Below are 21176 nucleotides of genomic sequence, written 5' to 3'. Positions count from 1 at the left end.
TTCTTTGTATAGCACACCATTAGTTGCTTGGGAGTATTTTCACTGTTCAGCTATTGCTCCAAAAATGTGACTAATAGGATTGAAGAAGAAATAAGTGCACCTGCCTTCATTTATGCAGAAGAACCGAAAATAAAAGTATGAATGCACTTGCTTGCAGAGACGGTGTCACAAATGTTCTTCACTAGTGTGTTTGGGCAAACGTGGCAACCAAATGGAAATGCAATAGTTCACATACCGGCACAGTGCTTTAATGACTCACTGCAACAGCTGTCATTTTAAAAATAATAGATGTATATGCAAGAACGAATGCTAAAATATTTGCTGACATGCAAATTAGTCTCAAAATGTATAGTTGAAAACGTTCACTATAAATAAATAAAAAACCTCACGTCACCTGACTGTAGCATTGGAGGGTTTTGTTAGATTGGCATTGCCGCTGACTGCGTGACCCGCAGGGGAGCATAGGCAAGGCAGCGCTTTAGTGCCACTAGTCGCAGCGCCAGCCCGGGCAAGAGTAGGGTGGGCGGAGAAAGGTGAGGCGGGCTCCTGGCCCTTCCCCGCGGTCACCAGTCGCTGGCCAAAGGGGGCGGGCTCACCTGTTGAGAGAGCATGCCCCTCCCCTATTTAATCCAACGTGCCCCTGGCCTGGCCTCTTTGTCCTGCCCGCCCGCGGCCCAAGCACTGTTTCTTCGCCGCTCCGGACGTCGCGCGTACAACTTCGGGACACTCTTTTGGGACACTATGTGCGGTGAGTTCAGGCCTTCTGACTGGTACCCCCCCTCCGCCTACTCTCTCTTTTGTGGAGGTTGAGTCTGGCCAGGCGGCCCGCTTATCGACGGGCCGCTGTGGAGGTGGGGGTATGTAAGAGTCGTCCGGTGGCCCTTCTAGCCGACGTGTGTGTCGTTTGCTTCCCGGCTCTGTCCTTTGTGGGGCGGGTCGCTGTACACGTCGTGGTGGCCTCGCCAGCGGGGCCTCACATTGTCTGGCCATATCCTCTACTGTTTATGACTCCGGATCTTCGGGCCCCTCCCCCTCTACCCCCTCTGCTCGGTCCCTCCACGCGGTAGTTTGAACATAGCTTAGCGGCCGGCTCAGCTGCGGGCCGCTGAGGGGGCAGGGGTCCGGCGATACCATCAGGTCTGCTGGTCAGAGTGGCTGAGGAGCGACGGGGGCTGTGGGGAGGGCCCTAACCGGGTTAAGTGTGTGGGTCGTTACCCCCCCCCCAACTCTATCTTTATCCTTGTCCGCCTTGCCCCTGTCCTTTTGAGGTGGGGTGCATGGCCATTTCTTGGTCGGGATGCGATCCGTGAAGTATCTGTCGTAAAGGGGCTTGTGATGCGGGCTCCTCCGTGCGGGCCTGTCGGCCATCCTTCCCTGGACATTGCGGCTGCCCCCTCCAGAGCTTGACCCCTTCGGGGCGTTAAGCACCCATGTGCGCACGCGACGGCGTTTCCTTATTCCCCGCTGTAGATTAGTACTTTTCCCTAACTGTCACGGCCCAATCGGGGGTTTCCTGATCGGAGGCAGGGGGTGGCGCATCTAGTGGGGCTGACACCGTAGGTTCGGAGGTCTCGTAGTGGCCCACTGTGTAGTCGCTTTGTCCTGGCGCAACTTGACCCCTGGTCCTCTCGGGGTCTCGTGGTGATCATGGTCCGTCTTCCCCCTCCCCCAACCTTGCAGCATTGCACGGAAACAGTTATGGGCTAGAGATTTGTGATCACGAATTTAAACTTTGTGTTGTGCCAATATTGCTAGCTGTTTTCTACCTTGGTTTATATGCAAAATATACATATTTCCGCATTAGACAGCACTCCATTCACTGTCTTACAATGCGTAATAATTCCCGATAAACTAATTTTCTTAAGCAACTTGCACTCTTCCTTATGTTTCGCAGATAAGGCTCAGCTACATGTTTATTCTGCCGCTGGAAAGCATCCGAGGGTGGTGCAATAATTTGCATGCCTTGCGCGCAAAACACTATCAAACAATGAGAATGTTCGTGTCTTCTTGCACGGAAACAGTTATAGGCTAGAGATTTGTGATCACGAATTTAAACTTTGTGTTGTGCCAATATTGCTAGATGTTTTCTACCTTGGTTAATATGCAAAATATACATATTTCCGCGTTAGACAGCACTCCATTCACTGTCTTACAATGCGTAATAATTCCCGATAAGCTAATTTTCTTAAGCGACTTGCACTCTTCCTTGTGTTTTGCAGAGAAGGCTCATCTACATGTTTATTCTGCCGCTGGAAAGCATCCGAGGGTGGTGCAATAATTTGCATGCCTTGCACGGAACATCCTGTGATTCTGAGCATTTCACTTTTTTCCTGTGCCTAACAAAATGAATGTGTCATGAAATGCAACTGGAGCTAGGTAAAGCACTCTGATGCCTAAGCCGTGTCACGCTCGTGCCATTCAAAACCGAAAAAACATTTTGTCTGCCTGCTGGGACCTCGCTTTCCAGCGCGGGCAAGACTCGTTTGGTTACTAGGGTTTTATATCGCGCGGGCCGTCCTGTGTGGGGGCAAGGTCCTAGAGCCGCTCATCCTTTGGGAGAGCGTTAGTTGAGAGCTTCTCCCTGGTCTTCTCCCGGGTATCGGCTGTAGCATGCGCGGGCTCCTTCGTGCCTGGGCCCCCAAACCCGGGGGCCATGAGTGAATTATCCCTGGCGCAACAGGAACCAGGCCGCGCACGTTTTCTTGGGGCCACTGGCTGTCCCTTTGGCGCCAGTATGATTGAGGCCCCGCTTTCTCTACGGTCCCAAATAATTCATTCATATAGCGCGCAACTTTTGGATTGCCTGCCCTAGTTCCCGAGCGTGATCAAGATACGGGGTTGTCTTGCAGCCCCTGCCGGGCAACCGGCTTTCAGTGCTGCCCGGGTCACGAGGAACGCTTCACCCATTATTTACCTTTCCTGGTATCTACCCAGCACCCTCCGGCTGGTCAAATCTTTACCAGCAGGTGCTTTTAATGTTTAATAATTGCGTTGCACAAACAATTGTTCAAGGTAGCGCGCCATTCTGGGCCGAGTCGCGACGACCTCTTAGTGCTGGAATCAGGGATCGAGCCTGTGGTCAGGTTCACTACAGCGATTCCGGCCACACCTCGTACGCGCCCGTGTTAGTATGCTTCCTGTATTCCTGTTCTCAAGGATACGTTCAAATGTGTGGGCGAGCTCGCATGGGCGACCTTTGTGCCGGTAACAGGTTTCTGTCGCGGGGCTTCTAGCCTCGGGTCGCGTTCTCTCTCGGTGACCCTGGTCCAACCTCTAACAGGGTTCTCTTCACAGATTTCGCATCGGCTTCTAGCGCCAGTGGCCAGGGGCTGGCCAACCACAGCTGGGTCAGCCGGACTTAGCAGGGCATGCAGGCCTGATTATTACTCTTGCGTATTAAGCTAGTGAGCATAAGAGCACATGCTGGCACGTGCCATTAGACGCCTTTGGTTAGCCTCTGGAAGGCCTCCGGCAGGCCTCTGACTGGGTGTTAGCTGCAACATCACCTGATGTACTCCTGCAAATTTGGATATGGGCGAGAATTACGGGGTTAACCTAGCACACAGAGTAGTTACATCTCAGGTGGCTGCTGGGCAATTCAGGTGTGATTTCTTTGTGTAGATGGTGTTTTCAACTGTCAAACGCGGTCGCCTCTAGTTGCTATTAATTTATAATAGCGGGGCATTAATTGTGTAGGCCAGATGTGCCATCCGGGTCTCCACATCACATTCCATGGGGGATCCAGCACCTTAACCCACGTGGAATTGGGAATTTGTACCTGCCGGCAAGCATTGTTGGGAACTTTAAGTTCACACCCAGTATTTACGTTAGAATGTTAACAACCAGACACCTGGTCGTGATAGTTATTCATTTATGACTATCCTTTATGCCATCTCTTCTACACTGTGCTCGTCACTCCCTTGCTTCCCCCGCATAAACCCAAGGTTGGCCACCGAGCATACCTTACATTTGAATACTTGCACGTTGTGCATACGGGCATGATGTTTCTTGAGTGTGGGTGTAACACACATTGTGTGTAGAGGCGCTGTAAGTACCACTCTATGAACACCATGTGAGGCGGTTCATGGGTGGTACTTACGTTGTGGTGTTTGCTGGACTGAGAGGGCTGGGTTATTATTCACTGGCATTTAGATATGTATAATTGTGGGCATAATACTATATTGTCAGGATATCCGTTTTCCGACAACACTAGTCATGCCTTATCAGTTCGGATCCCTTAAATGGATCCCTTATGTCGGCGCACACGTTAGAGTTGTTTTGCGGTCGCGCTAATGTTTTGGCTTTCATAAGCAGGGCCATGAATCGCTCTTGTTTGAACGCTGTACCATGACACAGACCCATGCACTTGCCGCCTGCCCTAATGGCCCATTGGGGCTAGACCAATTACCCATATGGTGGGTTGAAGTATTTCAATGCTTTTACACCTATCTCTGACGGGAACTTCATGTCAGGAGGAGTTAAAAGATGTGTCTTAGACATAGGGTGTCCTAACGTTGATGGGTTTTATGTGGCCACGCCTGAGTGTATCCCTAACTGTTTTCAAGTTGGACTTCGGAGATTAGTTGAGCAGCAGTGGCTGAGCGTGAGAATAACTGTCTTTTGAAGTAGATGCTTGAGCAAGTCTGTTTTTCTCAAACAAGATAAGTTTTGTTTGGAATAAACACGCAGGCCAGCAGGGGCTGAGTTCACTACCACTTGCATTGAGCCGCGCAAACGGAAGCTCTAACAATCCTAAATAGCCAAGAGGGTATTCGGGTTACGTGGTGTTGCAGCCAGCGTCTCCGTGCGCATGTTTTGGTTCATAAAACTGCTGTCTTTCGCGGGGCGGTCAGTTTACGCCGCGGTAGGTTCAAGCCGCTACATGGTATGTCGAGGTCTAATAGGTGCTTGTTTTAATCCTTCCTTCTGCTTCTTATGAGTGCATGTCAGGTTGGGTATCTTCCTTATCTGGAAGGGTAGGTGCGAGGCGGTTTGTTTTGCGACTGCGTACGTGTGGTACGGAAGCTCCTTTTTTGTCCGCACTATCATGGGTCAAGGGGTGCTTTTAGCCTTGTTACCTTGGGTCGTCACTCAGGACATGGGCATCAAGGGCCGGGTGTTGCGCCAGCCTCCCACAGCATAGCAGCACAAACAGTTGCAGCGAGTCACTCTGTGGTTTTCAGTCACTTTTACATGGCTTGCCCCGGTAGTGAGAATTACATTCACACCCCTTTCACAGCATTAGAGAACCCCCCACACCAGGCATAGCGCCCGTCCTGGGGGCCCCTCTTTGGTTTTGGGCAGTTCAGAGTTTCCTGGGTGTCCTGTTTTGGCGCCGGGGTGGCGCGCACTGTGAGAAGCCTGTTTCGTGGTGCCTTTCCTTTGGTGGTTGGAATTTCTGCAAACTTTGGGTCCAGTTTTGGCGCTGGGTGGCGTGCATTGTGAGAAGTTGGTTTCGGATTATGGCTTGAGCGAAGTCTCGCTGCTTGGCTATCATGGTCCTTGTGCCACCAGGAGTTATGCATGTGGCCCTACGGCATGTCCGATTGATGCAGGCGCCATTGATGGCAATCAGACGGTCTTGGCCAGGACTCTACAGTATTGTTTCTACTTCTTCACCGTCTGGTGCACCAGCGGCCTAAAAGCCAAGAATACGTCACGGGACGCTGCTCATACTATGGTGGCCATGTTCACACAAGGCACAGAATGTAGTGCGGTGTCAGTCATGCGGGGTAAAGCGAGGTAGTGATATGACAATTTATATCTGGTCGCTTCAGTAAGACATATCCTCCCCTGCTTTAGCCAGGGTAGCAGGCGGGGGGAGGTAGTTGTGTTATCAAGTGTTGTGTCACAGAAAGTGGGGTTATACAGTGGTAGAACCAGTGACGACAGGGTCTGTTCACCTGGGCGTTTCCTCTTTCTTTACCCTGGAAAAGGGCACACAGTTGCAGTGTGCTCCATTGCTCGGGGCCTGATGTGCCAGGGAGCCGCTCTGCAGCGGCAGGAGTAGAGCTGTCCGCTCTACAGTATTTTGGGGCATCCGCTTTCTGTCATACTCTATGAGTAGTGATTCTTACAAGCGGCTTATTACCACTGGCACATGGTCCAGCAGGCGACGCTTGACCTCCTCCTGTTAGGGCTAGTAGGAGGCAGAACATTATCTTGTGCAGCAAGTAGTTTGCGTAAATAAGCTATTGAAATTGCCTTTGCAGCCACTGTGAACCCCTTTAAGTGCTGTGCATAATTCTACCTGGGCATCTTTATCATACAACTTCAGATTGTTGTCTGGACTTACTCCTGTGGCGCCCAATGCTGATTGTTGCGTGTGGGTGATTGGACATTCGTATGTTGCCAGATTGGAACGTCGGGCAGCACTCAAGAAGTGGACCCGGGTTTTCGCACAACCGCAGATTGTATGATTGGGCCTTCTGGGAATGAAATGGGGCAACTTAAGGTCCAAGCTAGAGCAGCACTTGGCAGTAAGGGGTGGCCCCCCCAATGTCCTCATCATCCACCTGGGAGGGAACCACTTAGTCACACTCGGGAGGAGAGCCCTGATACAGGTCATGCAGAAGGAGCAGTGAGCAGCAGGATAGGAGCCACTGAGCTTATGTGGTCAGAAATTACCCCCCGTAGAGAATGGAGGGGAGCCAGATCTCTAGCAGCAATAGAGCATTCCTGCAGGAGAGTCAACAGATCCATGCAGAAGTTCATGGAGAGGAGAGGCCTGGGTTTCATTAGGCATGCACTCATATAGGAAAAGACCGAAGGGTACTTTGATAGGGATGGGGTGCATTTGTCTGGTCTAGGGATGGATATGTTCCTTCTGGATATGCAAGAGGCAATAACAGCAGCAGGTTGTAAGTAGCTGAATTGGTGGGGGGCTCTGTCATCGATGGGGGCCTCCCCAGAGCTGTGGCGGAGTACAGGGCGATCTGGAGGCAGACGGGTACAGTAAGGGTACCTCTGCGGCAGAAGGGTACAGTAAGGGTACCTCTGCATGGCACAGTAAGGGTGTCAGAGCCAAGGACCAGGAGCCGCAGGAGGTTCCTGGAAACCGCGACGGCGCCCTGTTAGTCCTTCGGGCGGTCGGGGGGCCTGAACCGACCGGGGGTGTGCCACACCGCTCCGCCCTGACAGGGAGGGCGGGAGTATAACGAGGATGGCAATGTGCTGCACCGTCAGAGCATCAACTCACCGTGCAAGACGGCTCTTTAGGCATGCGGGCCAGCGAGGGGCTGCCTGCTTTGGATCGCCTCTAAGATGACCCACCTAAATGTCATACGTGCTGTATGAAAATAAACCTGCAACAGTTCTATCCCATAACCACGTGTCCAGAGTATCATTTGGGTTGGGATTGTGTGGGTGTGATCAGGCGGGAGCGAATGACGGTGTGGGCACTATGCCGCTGACTGCGTGACCCGCAGGGGAGCATAGGCAAGGCAGCGTTTAGTGCCACTAGTCGCAGCGCCAGCCCGGGCAAGAGTAGGGTGGGCGGAGAAAGGTGAGGCTGGCTCCTGGCCCCTCCCCGCGGTCACCAGTCGCTGGCCAAAGGGGGCGGGCTCACCTGTTGGGAGGGCGTGCCCCTCCCCTATTTAATCCAGCGCGCCCCTGGCCTGGCCTCTTTGTCCTGCCCGCCCGCGGCCCAAGCGCTGTTCCCTCCCTGACCCCGACCCAGCTGCTAGAGCGGCGGCCGGTGGATAGAATGTTGTAATTTTCTCTTTTTTGTGTTGCAGGCGGAGTTACAGGGCGATCTGGAGGCAGACTGGTACAGTAAGGGTACCTCTGCGGCAGAAGGGTACAGTAAGGGTACCTCTGCATGGCACAGTAAGGGTGTCAGAGCCAAGGACCAGGAGCCGCAGGAGGTTCCTGGAAACCGCGACGGCGCCCCGTTAGTCCTTCGGGCGGTCGGGGGGCCTGAACCGACCGGGGGTGTGCCACACCGCTCCGCACTGACAGGGAGGGCGGGAGTATAACGAGGATGGCAATGTGCTGCACCGTCAGAGCATCAACTCACCATGCAAGACGGCTCTTTAGGCATGCGGGCCAGCGAGGGGCTGCCTGCTTTGCATCGCCTGTAAGATGACCCACCTAAATGTCATACGTGCTGTATGAAAATAAACCTGCAACAGTTCTTTCCCATTACCACGTGTCCAGAGTATTATTTGGGTTGGGGTTGTGTGGGTGTGATCAGGCGGGAGCGAATGACAGTGTGGGCACTATCACCCTGGGATAGTCTTTCTTCTTTTACAGCGGTGAGTCAAAACACGCTTTCAAGGAGAGGCCACTAGCAGTCGTGGCCCGTGGAGGGAGTTGCAGTGGGGCAGAGAGGCGGGGTGGGGGGTGCTAAACACCGCAATATGGATAATTGGAGGTAAGTAAACAATTTATTTAATAAAACAAATTTCGTAGCGCGCGTTGCATCGCATTTTGCGATGCAGGGCACGCTACGAAATTCGTTTTACTAATAAAATTGTTTACTTACCTTCAATTATCCATATGCCGGGTTTTAGCACAATCCACCCTGCACCACCCACCGGCCCGCCTCTCTGCCCCACCGCAACTCCCTCCGCGGGCCGTGGCTGTGGGATTGGTGTTATTTTGTCCAATGCAAGGAGTGGTATTGAGTGTCAGGCTGTAGTATGAAGAGGAGCTCGGCAGACAGTCAAAGTGGGGCCAGTGAAGGGGTCAAACACGAGTCCAAAAGATACAGAATGAAGGGATGCCACAGAAAGCACAGGGACATTTAGGATTCCCTGTCTAAAACAGCGGTGATGTGTTAAAGATTAGGGATAACAATGAATGAAAATCTTCAAATTGCTTGAAGTATAATCACATCTTGTGTTATGACAATAACATGCATGCCCATTACCTTATCAGAAATGTTTTACATCTATGTCTTAAAATTGATGAAGTTCCCTCTGTATTGTCACCTGAAACTAACTAAACATGGTGGTTTATAGCAATGATAGAGAACACAACAGCAATCTAAACCTGCGTTTCATGAAATTGATATCAACATGCATAGTCCATCACACCACTAGTTGTCTTTTATACAGCAATCTTTGCAGAAAAAACATAAAGTTCCACTCGCCAAGCATCTGGGAACTGCTGAAAGCTTTTAAATCATGCAGTGAAGAAGACCTGGGCCCGCCTGCCGTGCTAATGGTGACTCCACCCCAGTCCCCTGGCACCATCAGAGGCAGTCAAAGGGAGGTGAGATGAGGGGCTGCAAAGCTTCTGCTGTTTCAGAAGTCCTGCATTTCAACCCCACTGTTGATCACAGGCAACTCAAAGTTCAGGACTGCAAGCATTCCAAGCAGAAAAGAGGCGCACTTCCTTAGCAACACAAGTGAGACACTCCTAGCATATTGCTTGCTGCAGACTACATGTGTTCCCCGCTCATTGAGGCCAGACTTTGAGGTCCTAGCTGCCAGATTCCTCCCCAAAAAGAACCCTTCAGCAACACCCACTTCACATTCACACTGTAAACTAGCGAGGCCTCCTGCCATTCACTTGCATGAAGTTCTTCTGGCTCCACCCTGGGCCACAACTACAGCACTTTATGGCAACCTTATACAGTACTGCTAAAACTGGCATATGCCCACTGGTCCTGACATCACTGCACTAGTTTTAAACCTTGAGGTCGAGTGACACCTAGACCGGCACAAGTGCATAAATAACCCACCTAATCACCTCTCCCTCCCTCTAAACAAACACAGTCAGAGCTAGCTTACTCTGGGTAATCTGCCACTAGGGCCAGACTGGCCGTAGAGGGCACCGGGCTTTTCCCCTGTGGGCCCCCAGGGTGGGGGCTGATTTTTGACCCCTGGGAGGCTGTTTGTGTCACTGGAGACCGGTTTTACAATATCGGGCCCCAGCAACGAAAATGCCACAAAGCTTTACACTAGCACCACCCCCTACACCCCACCCCCGCCACCCCTCACTCCCTCTCCTGGGGGCCGGCCGAGCTCTCTGCCATGGCCAGTTTAGGTTCCCAGTCTGGCCCTGTCTGCCACCCTTGGCATTGAACTGCTCGGAGCGCTCTTTCTTTCTTCGAATGGTAGGGCCAGTGCTTTAAATGGGCCGGTACTCACAGATACTGAGTGCCGGCACTTCTTATTTTTATCACTCTGAGTACCAGCACTTCTCTGCTGCCAAGGAGTGAACCGGTACTCATAAACGGTAGGCGCATTGGCTGCTAGCGCTGGTGACCTATCTGACAGCCAAGACACAACCCCGCTGAACTATTCAGCGTGGGCTCATTTGCATATGGTCCGGGTGTTCACCATCATGCTGTGTTGCAAACACAGGATCAAGGCAGCCCGGTGACAGCGCAATTAGGAAAGCCAAAGAAGGTAATGAGGTTAAAATGGCTTTAATCTTCCCTGATTCTTTTGCGTGAGTGTCTGCTTATGTTTGTCTGTTTGCCTGTGAGCATTTTTGTGTCAGGAAAAAAGTGAGAAAAAGAGGAGGAGATTCGAGACACTCTTGGAAGGCATATTAAAGGAAATGTGTGGAATGCTTTGTGTGTGCACTTGTGCTTGTTTCTTTCTGTGTGTGAACAATGGAGAAGTCTGCTTGTTTCTTTCTGTGTGTGTGTGTTTACACTCGAGAATATATAGTATTGTGCCACGAAACAGCAAATAACAGTATGGAAACTTCATATATTATAAGACAAGGAAATATTAAAACATCAATACGTTTGGCTTTCGTTTTGTGTTAGGAGTTAACCTGTTTTGTTTATAGAAACACATTTCTCATGTGTTTTGGTATATGCTGCAACGAGTGCTGAATCCAATAAATATCAGTATGTCTTGCTCTTAGTCCCGCCCATAACCCCGCCCACTCGCCCCATTTAAATGAGTACCTGCACTATTTTGTTCCCATTTAAAGCACTAGGTAGGTCAACGCCCCCTACGCTCCTTAACACCAGCCGACAGTCGTCATAAGGCAAATAACACACAGTAGAAACAGGACGTTTTACTAGAACTTTTTAGGATCTTCTTAATGGCGAACTTGAGCAATTTATAAAGTGCATATTCTCTAGGACAGAATGTGAGGACTGTATTTGCAAAAAAACAGTGTTGGTAATATATTTAACACAGATTTCTAACCTATATGTAAAGCGTACTACCTGCATTTTATTCCTGTGCGTCTGTTTAATAAAAATGGAACTTTGCTTACAATTTCCTGAACCTTCGTTGTGGGAAAAATCAAGCATTTAATTGATAAAATTCAGAAACACACTCTACTTTTTCATCTTCCGCACAGTGATGGCTTTCTTTACTGAAATTAATCATTAATGAACACCATTTCTAATGGCAAACCCTGAATTACATGTCGTGTGTTGGTGATATAAATAGCTTTTTAATGTTATCACCATGGTTAATGTGTATTTGTTAACTCTTCGTTCCTCACACAAGTTCAAGGTAAGACAGAGCTGCCGTGCTTGCCTGAGCGACTCACGAAAATAATGGAGCTTTTTTACACTGCGTTCTATATTGTAAATTGCCGGTGCACACAATTACACGAGGTTATTGTTCGAAGTGAATGCCACTGAACATCTGTCATGTTCACTTATCGAGACAATCCATCTCAGTGGAAATGGCACGTGCTGATGACAGTGGTCACAGAGATTTGCCAAGCACATGACGGGCTAAAGGCGTATTACAGAATAAACGTTAACTTTAGAGAAATCAGCTTCACGGGGCATTTCCCAGAAGAAAAACCTGTCAAGGTGAAAAGGTGATCGATTACGAACACGTCTCTCTAATCAATAGAGGGAACCGAGAGTACAATGCAGGGACAGATTGAGGTTTGGAGAAACGTTGGTTTTATTACTGTCCATAAAATGGAGTCTGTCACCCACCTCCAAGCTCTTTCAACATACCCTAGCTGCCTAATGTCATAGTAGTACTTAATTGATGTCAATTTGCTCCTATAGGGCTAATTACTAAACATATCTCTCAGAGACACTTTGCCCTAGAATACTATTTCACGGACCCTCCGTTGCCTTATAGAAACTCTCTGTGGGGCGCCACATCTGCACTCATGTGTACATAGATGTGGGTAGCCTAAATTGGGGCATTCTCCGATTCTTCGTATGTAAATTATCCTTTCTGATGAAAAATAGCCTTGATTTGAAAGGGGACTCCTGGACATAGGAGGAACTCAATTAACCTTTTCTCTCTACCCACCATCCTTTGTACTTCTGTCTCTCTCTCCATTTTACACCCTAATCCTCTATCCCTTTTCACTTCACCACTCTTTCAATCTCTAGCTCATTCTCAACTACTCAGCCCTATTTCCTCTGGCTACTGCCACCTCGCTCTAACTCTTACTAACCCTACACCTTACATCTTTACCTTACCTCCCCTTTTCTAATGAGTATGTTTTTTTCTATAAGGCACTCTTTCTTACTTCACTATTAGTTAATACTCCCTCTTCCACTCCCATCGTGTCTTTCTCAATTCTCTCTCAGGCTCACAGTGTTCTACTTTTATTGTTCACATCTTCGCCACACTCTTCCTCTCACCTCTATCTACCTGAGCTTTCACTCTTTCTCACCTCTCTTCTGCTCTAACTCTCCGCGATCTCTTCTCTTTCTCTGCCCCACATGTTTCTATACCTCTCTTTACACCTACATTAAACACCCATTACTTTGTACTGAAACACCTCCCTTTATCTGGCTCACAACACCCACTGCGTCCTGTTTATTTTACTACTAATGTAGTTCTCTTCCCCAGCCATCACCATATGCCTGTCTTTGCCCCTTCTCTTTATTTACTCTCATCTTACATCTCTTTTTCACTCTCTGACCCTCAACTTCTCCCTCTAGCTCTACATCACTATCTCTCTACCATTCTCTTCCTAAGATTATGACACTGAGCAGATAGAAACACGCGCCATTGCCATAATGATCCATCCAATGTGAGAATTGAAACAACACTCTAAGGGCAGGAGGCAATATGACATGTATAGCTATTTTTTTTGCTCTGATTCTCTACACTCCTTACATAAGTACAACAATAATCTGCAAACTAGCAGAAACGTCATATGAGCATCCTCTGTGAAACACACAAAACCACAAAGCACTTCAAAAGTAGGCCACTGTGCATTCACACACTTTCTCTCCATCCATGGACTAGCTTTTTAGAAACCGAAGCACCTATCTGTCACTCATTTCTTTGCAAGACAAAAATATGGCAAGTTAACAAATCTAGCCATCTTGTGAAACAGTTAAAGACTACTCACATTAGCCTCATTGTAGTGTAGTTCCTATATTCCCAATAGGTTCTGCGTATTGGAATAATATATCCTATAGATATGACGTAGGACTGAGGTCTACTAGGTCTCTATCAAGTATAGTAGACTTAATTGTGAGTGCCAGCTAGCTCAGAGGTCACTAGAAACTTTCTTGAGTTTACAAGAAGGGATTAGTTTCTGACAACCGCATAAACATGACAACTTTGTTTCCAAAGATAAAACTGATCATCAGAGTCGTGGAAACAATTGATAGATATTTTACTCAGTCAACCGTGCATGCTTTGTTTCAACAGAGGTGCAGAGAAATAGATGGACGGGCGTTTTCAATAAAAAGGTTTTATTGAACAGTCTTCTTTCTCAAGCATAAGAAATGAACTGCTACAATCGTAAAACTGGTTGTAAAATATAATGCATACAGTATAAAGAGAAGAATAAAATAATACTGTAAGAGCATTGTATGGTTCCTAAACCATAGATAAATACATACATAAATAACAGAGGCTAAAAGTACTCAACTGGTGCTTCTAAAATACGCCTACTCCGGTGTACCTAATCTAATCTTAGTACTAGGGAAGAAGTAAGTGAGGTGTAGCATAAATAGTTTATTCTTTTGCCAAGAATCTGTCCAAGATTTCTCTTAGGGTCTAATCAGCTCCGTACCTTAGTTTGGAATGAAGAAGGTCAGGCTCAGGACTCGATTTCCCAACAACCCGCAAGGGTAGCTTGGAAACACTGGAGCTGGATTTCTCGGCAGGAGAAAAGACAGCGTCTCTCTCAGTGCGTCTGCTGGAGGGGCGGCTCCCTTCGACACTTGCTGTAGCAGGATGCGTTGGGCAAGTAGATAGTCGAACTGCTCCAAACCACTGTGTGTTTGCTAAGGCAAGTGAGGGCATATTTATACCTTGAAGTTGCCGAGTTTGACGTAAAGGTGGACATAATAACGTCATTAAAGACTCTCAATTCTTTGAAAACTCCATGAGTTCTTGGACAAGTCAGTTCTCGAGCAAGGAAAAGTCCCTAGCTGCTGAAGCCGAGTTTTCCAAGAAATCGTTGTAGATTTTCGGAACTAGTCGAAGTAGCCCTGCCGTATTTGGACTGCATGAGCTATGTCTAAATATGGTTATGATTCTTATGCCTATATAAAGACATAGTGATTTATACCTATATAAGGGCATGAATCGGGAAATTTACAATAGTGTCCTAAAATGGTTCACAACATCATGACAGTCACATACTTGTCCTTCCAAACAATTTTATGAAGTAGCATGATCCCATGCATGCACGCATGTGCTGTGGCGTCTCATCATGGTTACAAAGCAATACATACATGTAACTTCGATACAATACAAATGCAACTTGTACCTCTCCTCTCTATATATCTCTACATCTCTCCACCCTTGACTCACTCCATCTCACCTCTTTCACTTCCTCACATCACATTCTACCTCATTTCTTTTTTATTTCCTCACTACTTCACATCACCCCCTTCATCTCACATCATGTCTACCTCACTTCTCTCATTTACTCCCATATGTCTAAACCTCTATGCTCACTACATCACTTTCTCTCTAATTCACACTCCTCTCTCTACACTTGTTCTCTTTATGTATGTCACATCTCTTTAAATTACTAGATCACTTCTCTTACAACTTAATTTCCCTCTTTACTTGAAATCAGTCTATACCTTGCCTTTTTATAACTTATGTGCAACGTATGTACATTAATGTCTCTCTTCATACGTTGCACTTCTTTTGTTATACTTCTTCCTTTATTCAAGCTTTCTATCTTAGCTTACTTCTCTGTTTGTTCCACAAACTATCATTTACATTACATTCTTTTACTCACCGTTATCCAATTCCCTCAGACACCCCACCTCTCTATATCCTCACTGTTGGAGGACGATGAGGTGGTTAAAGTCTCCAAATGTTGGGAAGAGATCCAAAGTAGTGAAAGGATGTGGGCAAAGGCTGTCAGAATCAGAATAATTGCAATTAAGAACCTCCATTTAAAAAGTGACACAGTTACATCTTGGCTTGCCTTTTCAGGCAAAAGAGCGCTGAGAGAATCCGCTGCTATGGCATCAGAATCAATTGATCTATTGTATTTAACGAATAAATCATCCCTGAGTTTCACATTTGCCACATTCAGCCAGGATAGTGTTTTCCCTATTCATCACAGTTACCAGACCCAGGTTGAAGAAACAAAATCTTCAGGGTTAGGGTGGGATGTAATCCAATCTACTCATCCCACCCACATAGGACTAGGGTGCAGAATAACAGTGGTCTCTGTCCCTGGCCTTTGAAAGCTAAAGGTACCCTTATGTATATTCTTATGGACTGCGTCTTTTATCTCGCAAATCAAATCATTTTTTAAGACCTCTGTTTTTTAAATATGATGTACTTCATAGGAACAAAGCAGTGGTGTTATTGTCTGAGATGCGATATTGAGGTGTGGCAGTTGGGATTGCTCAGATTTTACGATCTGTCAAACAGTATTTTAAAGATGAAATGTAATGGGTTGGGGGCAGGGCAGCTAAGAGGGGAGTTCTTTTAAAGGTTTTAATTGATTTGTGTGTTTTTTAGAATGTTTTAAGGACAAATGTCTAAATAAACTTGTTTCTGAACCTGAACCTGAACCTAGATCTCGGCCTTGAAGTTTTCTAATCGAACCTCATAGTACTCTGAATTTTATGTGAAATAAATAACTAAAGTAATGCACATCTGCAAATTTTCTAAGCGCATGCAAGCTGGAAACAAGTCAAAGGGGGTTAAACAAAGCAAAGACACGCTATCTTGTTTTTAAATCTGGTTCACAGCTGTATCTAAAACAGAGCAGCTTCTATCACATGCCAGCGTACATTAAGTTCTTCTTTAACTAATTAAGCAATCAAATGTGTTTACACTTCACTATTGACAGACTTTGAAGGCATCGAGAAAGCTGGAAAGTCTCCAAAACGCGTAATGGGCTCAATTAAGCACCTGCTGAAGGTTAATTTATTGAAACCTCTAATGGATAAAAATAGAATTTGAAAAATAATTGGGAAACTAGTGCTTTCATTTGCGCTTCTACTGTGCTAAAGTCAGAACTTTGTTTACTTTGTGCTCTCTTCCTCAACAAAACGTGCAGTGGGAATACACTTTAATTAAATGTTGGCATATTGCCACTTTATCTAGTTAGTTGCAGTTAAATATAGTGCTCCGTTTCACTTAGTTCACTTCAGAGAGCACAGGATAGAAGAAAATAAAGAAAATAAAACAAACAACGAGTTCTAAACACTGGGAAGTTAGATCTCAGCTAAGCGGATAAGATTGGCCTCTGGATCAGGCCTTCTTTGGTTACTTGAATGTTGAAGTTGAAATCAGTGCAGTGCCTGCTTGGAAGTTTGGTTTTCGGGAGTTTCCTGAATTTTAAGTAAGCAGCTACTGTTCAGGATCAAAAGCTAAGAGTGTTCCTTTGCTTCGGTGCTGGTACCAGTGTACTCACTTTTTGATCTACACATGATCAAGTGATCACTAATGTTTATGGGAACTGTGAGTAGTTAATCGAATACATGCTTGTAAGACATGTCTGAAGTATCAGCGGTTGCACTACATGGCAGTTATGTTATGGTATAGAAACCTGTATAGCGCGCATTACCCGTAGGTGTCTTGGTGCTTTCAGGAACATGAGCCTGCTGTGCCGGGGTATAGTTAATTGCTAAACAGCCAAGTCAAAAGTTCCTCTCTGAAGGCAAGGAAGGTGGGTATGGTCCTGAGATGCGAGTTCCACAGCCTGGCTGTGCTGGTAATGAAACTCCTTTCTCCCCAGCTCGCTTTTCTGACTCTTATGGTAGTAATCAATCTAGTCTTAGCTGATGGAAGAAGTCTACTTGGAGTGTACCAGCTAAACACGTTCCATAGAAATTTCAGTCCTTCTCTACGCAAGGCCTTATGAGCCACATAGTGCACCTTAAATTTAATTTGCTGTCACATCGGGAGCCAATGAAGTTCCTAAATGCCTGCGGATATCGGCTGATATTTGGGAGTATCCAGAATCAATCTAGCTGCTGCATTTTGCATGGCCTGGAACTTTCCAAGTAATTTAACCTTGAAATTCATATATAAGCTGTTACAATAATCCAGCTTTGACATGATTAGTGAAGAAACCACAGTCTTCCTGGTATTATTGGTGATAAAAGGGAGGATTTTCTCAAAGTTCTAATGGTATAAAAAGAGAAGGTCACCCGGGACTCATGTCTGAGCTTATCATCCAAGAAAAAGCCAATATTTTTGGCTTTGATCAACGGAAGGGGAGGTGAGCTTAGGCTGTCAGGCCACCAGGCAGGACACCATGCTGAATGAGGCTTTGAAACTGACTATCCATTGGCTCACCTCTAACCAGCTCAAACTTAACGCAAAAAAAAAATTGTTTCTTCTCATCTCCCCACCCAAAACCAATCCAGACATCCAAGAATGGATCAAGGGCATCACAGCGCTAAACTGCTCTCCTACCATTGTGGACTCTGCAAAACCCCTTGGAATAACTCTAGATGGCAGCTTGAACATGCGATGGCTAAAGCTGCCCGATTTCACCTGAGTTACCTAAGAAACTTGAAATCCTTCCTCGACCCTCCCGACCTAAAAATGGCAACCCAGGCAATAGTCATCTCTAGACTTGAATACGGTTGCTCTACTCTTGCAGGTCTGCCTAAAATCTCTCTGGCCCCACTGAAAGCCTGCCTTAACCCCGCCGCCAGACGCTTAACCGGCTCAAGGAAATTCGACCACATCTCTCCCGACCTGAAAGCCCTGAATTGGCTCCCTCTTGTGGCCAGAATCCAAATTAAGATGGTCTGCATTACTCACAAGGCTCTATATCAATCAATCAATCATGCCATTTGTATAGCGCACTACTCACCTGGGAGGGTCTCAAGGCGCTTGGGGGGAGGGGTATGCTACTGCTCGAACAGCCAGGTTTTGAGTTGTTTCCTGAAGGCGAGATGGTCCTGGGGCAGCCGAAGGTAGATGGGGAGGGAGTTCCAAGTCTTGGCAGCCAGGTAAGAGAAGGATCTTCCTCCGGCGGTGGCTCTTCGGATGTGTGGTACGGCTGCGAGGGCGAGGCTGGTGGACCGTAGCTGGCGGGTGGGCGTGTAGAAGGTCAGGCGGTCGTTGAGGTACTTGGGGCCCAGGTCGTGAAGAGACTTGTGTGCGTGGGTGAAGAGCCGGAACGTGATCCTCTTGTCGACGGGGAGCCAGTGCAGGTTCCTCAGGTGGCTGGAGATGTGGCTGCGTCGGGGGACATCCAGGATGAGTCGGGCGGAGGCGTTCTGGATGTGCTGGAGTCTTTTCTGTAGCTTGGCTGTGGTTCCGGCGTAGAGGGCGTTTCCGTAGTCCAGTCGGCTGGTGACGAGTGCCTGGGTCACAGTCTTCCTGGTCTCGGTCGGGATCCAGAGGAAGATCTTGCGAAGCATACGCAGGGTGCTGAAGCACGATGAGGAGACGGCGTTGACTTGTCTGGTCATCGAGAGGGAGGGGTCCAGGATGAAGCCCAGGTTGCGTGCGTGGTCGGTTGGCTTGGGTGCGGTGCCCAGGGCTGGGGGCCACCAGGAGTCGTCCCAGGCGGAGGGCTAAGATCCCAGGATGAGGACTTCCGTCTAGTCCGAGTTCAGTTTCAGGCGGCTGTCCTTCATCCACTCGGCGACGTATTTCATCCCTTCGTGTAGGCAGGTTCTGGCGGTGTCGGGGTCTCTGGTGAGGGAGAGGATCAGCTGGGTGTCGTCGGCGTAAGAGATGATGTTGAGGTTGTGCTGGCGTGCGATGGCTGCGAGAGGTTTCATGTAGATGTTGAAGAGGGTGGGGCTGAGTGAAGATCCTTGCGGGACGCCGCAGATGACTTCGGTGGCCTCGGAGCGAAACGGGGGGAGGCGGACTCTTTGTGTTCTTCCGGCGAGGAACGAGATGATCCACTCCAGTGCCTTCTCTTGGATACCGATGTTGCTGAGGCGCTGGACTAGGGTGCGGTGGCAGACCGTGTCGAACGCAGCGGAGAGGTCCAGGAGGATGAGGGCCACTGTTTCCCCCTTGTCGAGCAGGGTCCGGATGTCGTCGGTGGCTGCGATGAGGGTGGTCTCGGTGCTGTGGTTGGCTCTGAAGCCGGACTGCGAGGGGTCAAGGGATCCGTTCGTCTCGAGGAAGGCGGTCAGCTGTCTGTTGACGATCTTCTCGATGACTTTAGCAGGAAAAGGGAGGAGCGAGATGGGGCGGAAGTTTTTGAGATCGGTGGGGTCCGCTGTAGGTTTCTTCAGAAGGGCGCTGATCTCGGCGTGCTTCCAGCTCTCCGGGAAGGTGGCTGTGTTGAAGGAGGCGTTGATGATGTTCCGGAGTTGGGGTCCGATGGTGGAGTCGACCTTGTTGAAGACGTGGTGTGGGCAGGGGTCGGTCGGTGATCCGGAGTGGATGGTGTTCATCGTGCGGGCTGTGTCTTCGGTGGTCACCGTGGTCCAGGTGCGAAGGGCGGCAGTGGGGGGCATTGGTTTGACGGTTGGGTGCGTGGGTGGGGCGCCAAAGCTGTTGTGGATGTTGGCGATCTTGCGGTGGAAGAACGAGGCGAGGGAGTCGCAGAGGTCTTGTGACGGAGTGATGTCGTTGGTGCCGGTGCTGGGGTTGGAGAACTCCTTGACGATAGTGAAGAGCTCTTTGCTGTCGTGGGCGTTGTTGTCCAGTCGTTCCTTCAGGGATTTCTTCTTGGTGGTGTGGATGAGCTGGTGGTGCTTGCGGGTAGCGTGTTTGAGGGCGGTCATGTTGTCGGTGGTCCGGTCGAGGAGCCAGGCTTTCTCGAGGGTGTTATTTAATCAAAAAGGGCCACCTCACATTGGGTGGGCGTATATCCGGATGTCATTGGAATACACCTTCTTTGTTAAAATACCCCTCACACACCAAAAGGGCCCTTGGTGTCATGCTTCATCATCGGGGTCTTCCCGTCCCGCTGCGGGGCGGGGCAGTGCTGCGACAAGCGACTACGCTGGAGCACCTTTAGGTGGAGGTGCTATGTGTTGGGAGTGAGTGTCAGTGGGGTCAGGAGTGATATAAAGTGTGAGTCGTTAAAAAATACCTGGCCTAGTGGAAAAAAGAAATTTTATTAAACACTGGCTGGTATTATTAAAAAGAAAAGTGAAGCGGAGAGATGGAGCAGATTAATGGGCTCTCTCTCCTATGTGGGTCAACATGTTTCGAGGCGAGAGGCCTCTTCGTCAGGACCTAGGGGAAGATCCCCCTGTCACTCACTAGTGTTTCTCCACAGAGGTAGAAAAAAGTGTATATACAAGAAAAGTGAAATACGATTAACTATGTGTGTAACTACAATTAATAATTACGACACATTTTTGCTTTCACACTAATAATGTAGTATGCCTGCAAGATAAGAAAAACTTATTATAATTGCGCCGATCCCAAAGTGCGCTTAACTCTAAGTCACCTGTAAGGGAGAAAGAGACACACAAACATATATACCAGTTGGAATGTTGGGATCATGCATAAGCAGTGAAGGAGATTTAAGCACATCTTGAGAAAACATACACTCACACACAGAAATGTGGCACATAGGGGATGTTATTAGCCAGGAGTAGAGGTATTCAAATGCATACTTATCATTGGAGGAGTCAATGCCTCATGAGCCAGCTTAAGACAGAAGGGTAAAATGGGGTCCCAACTACAGAGGGGAGAGAGAGGGAATGCATTGAGTTTCTGTCCTATCAGATGTTTGCCAAGTATCAAATGGCAAGGGTCTAACTGAGACATAAGGTTCGTCCTATTCAAACGGCTATGCCGTACTTACTGAGCCCCTCGCACACTCGTGCTTCCTCCTTCGTCTGCGGCTTCCGTGGATGTGAGGGAGGCAGAGGGCGGCGCGTTTTTATAGAGTAGAGTAAT

General features: G+C 48.2%; 1 protein-coding gene and 1 long non-coding RNA gene across 2 annotated transcripts in view; both read right to left on the bottom strand.

Moving 5' to 3' along the window:
- Nucleotides 1-21176, bottom strand: part of PCDH15 (protocadherin related 15) — a 2579312-nt gene that overhangs the window by 1507310 nt on the left and 1050826 nt on the right. The gene's annotated exons all lie outside the window — the stretch shown is intronic.
- Nucleotides 20535-21133, bottom strand: LOC144753260 (uncharacterized). The gene is made up of 3 exons (XR_013594271.1): nt 21082-21133; nt 20891-20955; nt 20535-20657 (listed from the first exon to the last, which is right to left on the bottom strand). It is a non-coding gene; the product is annotated as an uncharacterized LOC144753260 (long non-coding RNA).

The sequence above is a fragment of the Lissotriton helveticus genome, chromosome 5_1 (genome assembly GCF_964261635.1).
Source record: "Lissotriton helveticus chromosome 5_1, aLisHel1.1, whole genome shotgun sequence".
In the NCBI taxonomy this organism is placed as follows: Eukaryota; Metazoa; Chordata; class Amphibia; order Caudata; family Salamandridae; genus Lissotriton; species Lissotriton helveticus.
This window is presented reverse-complemented; position numbering and strand designations above follow the sequence as displayed.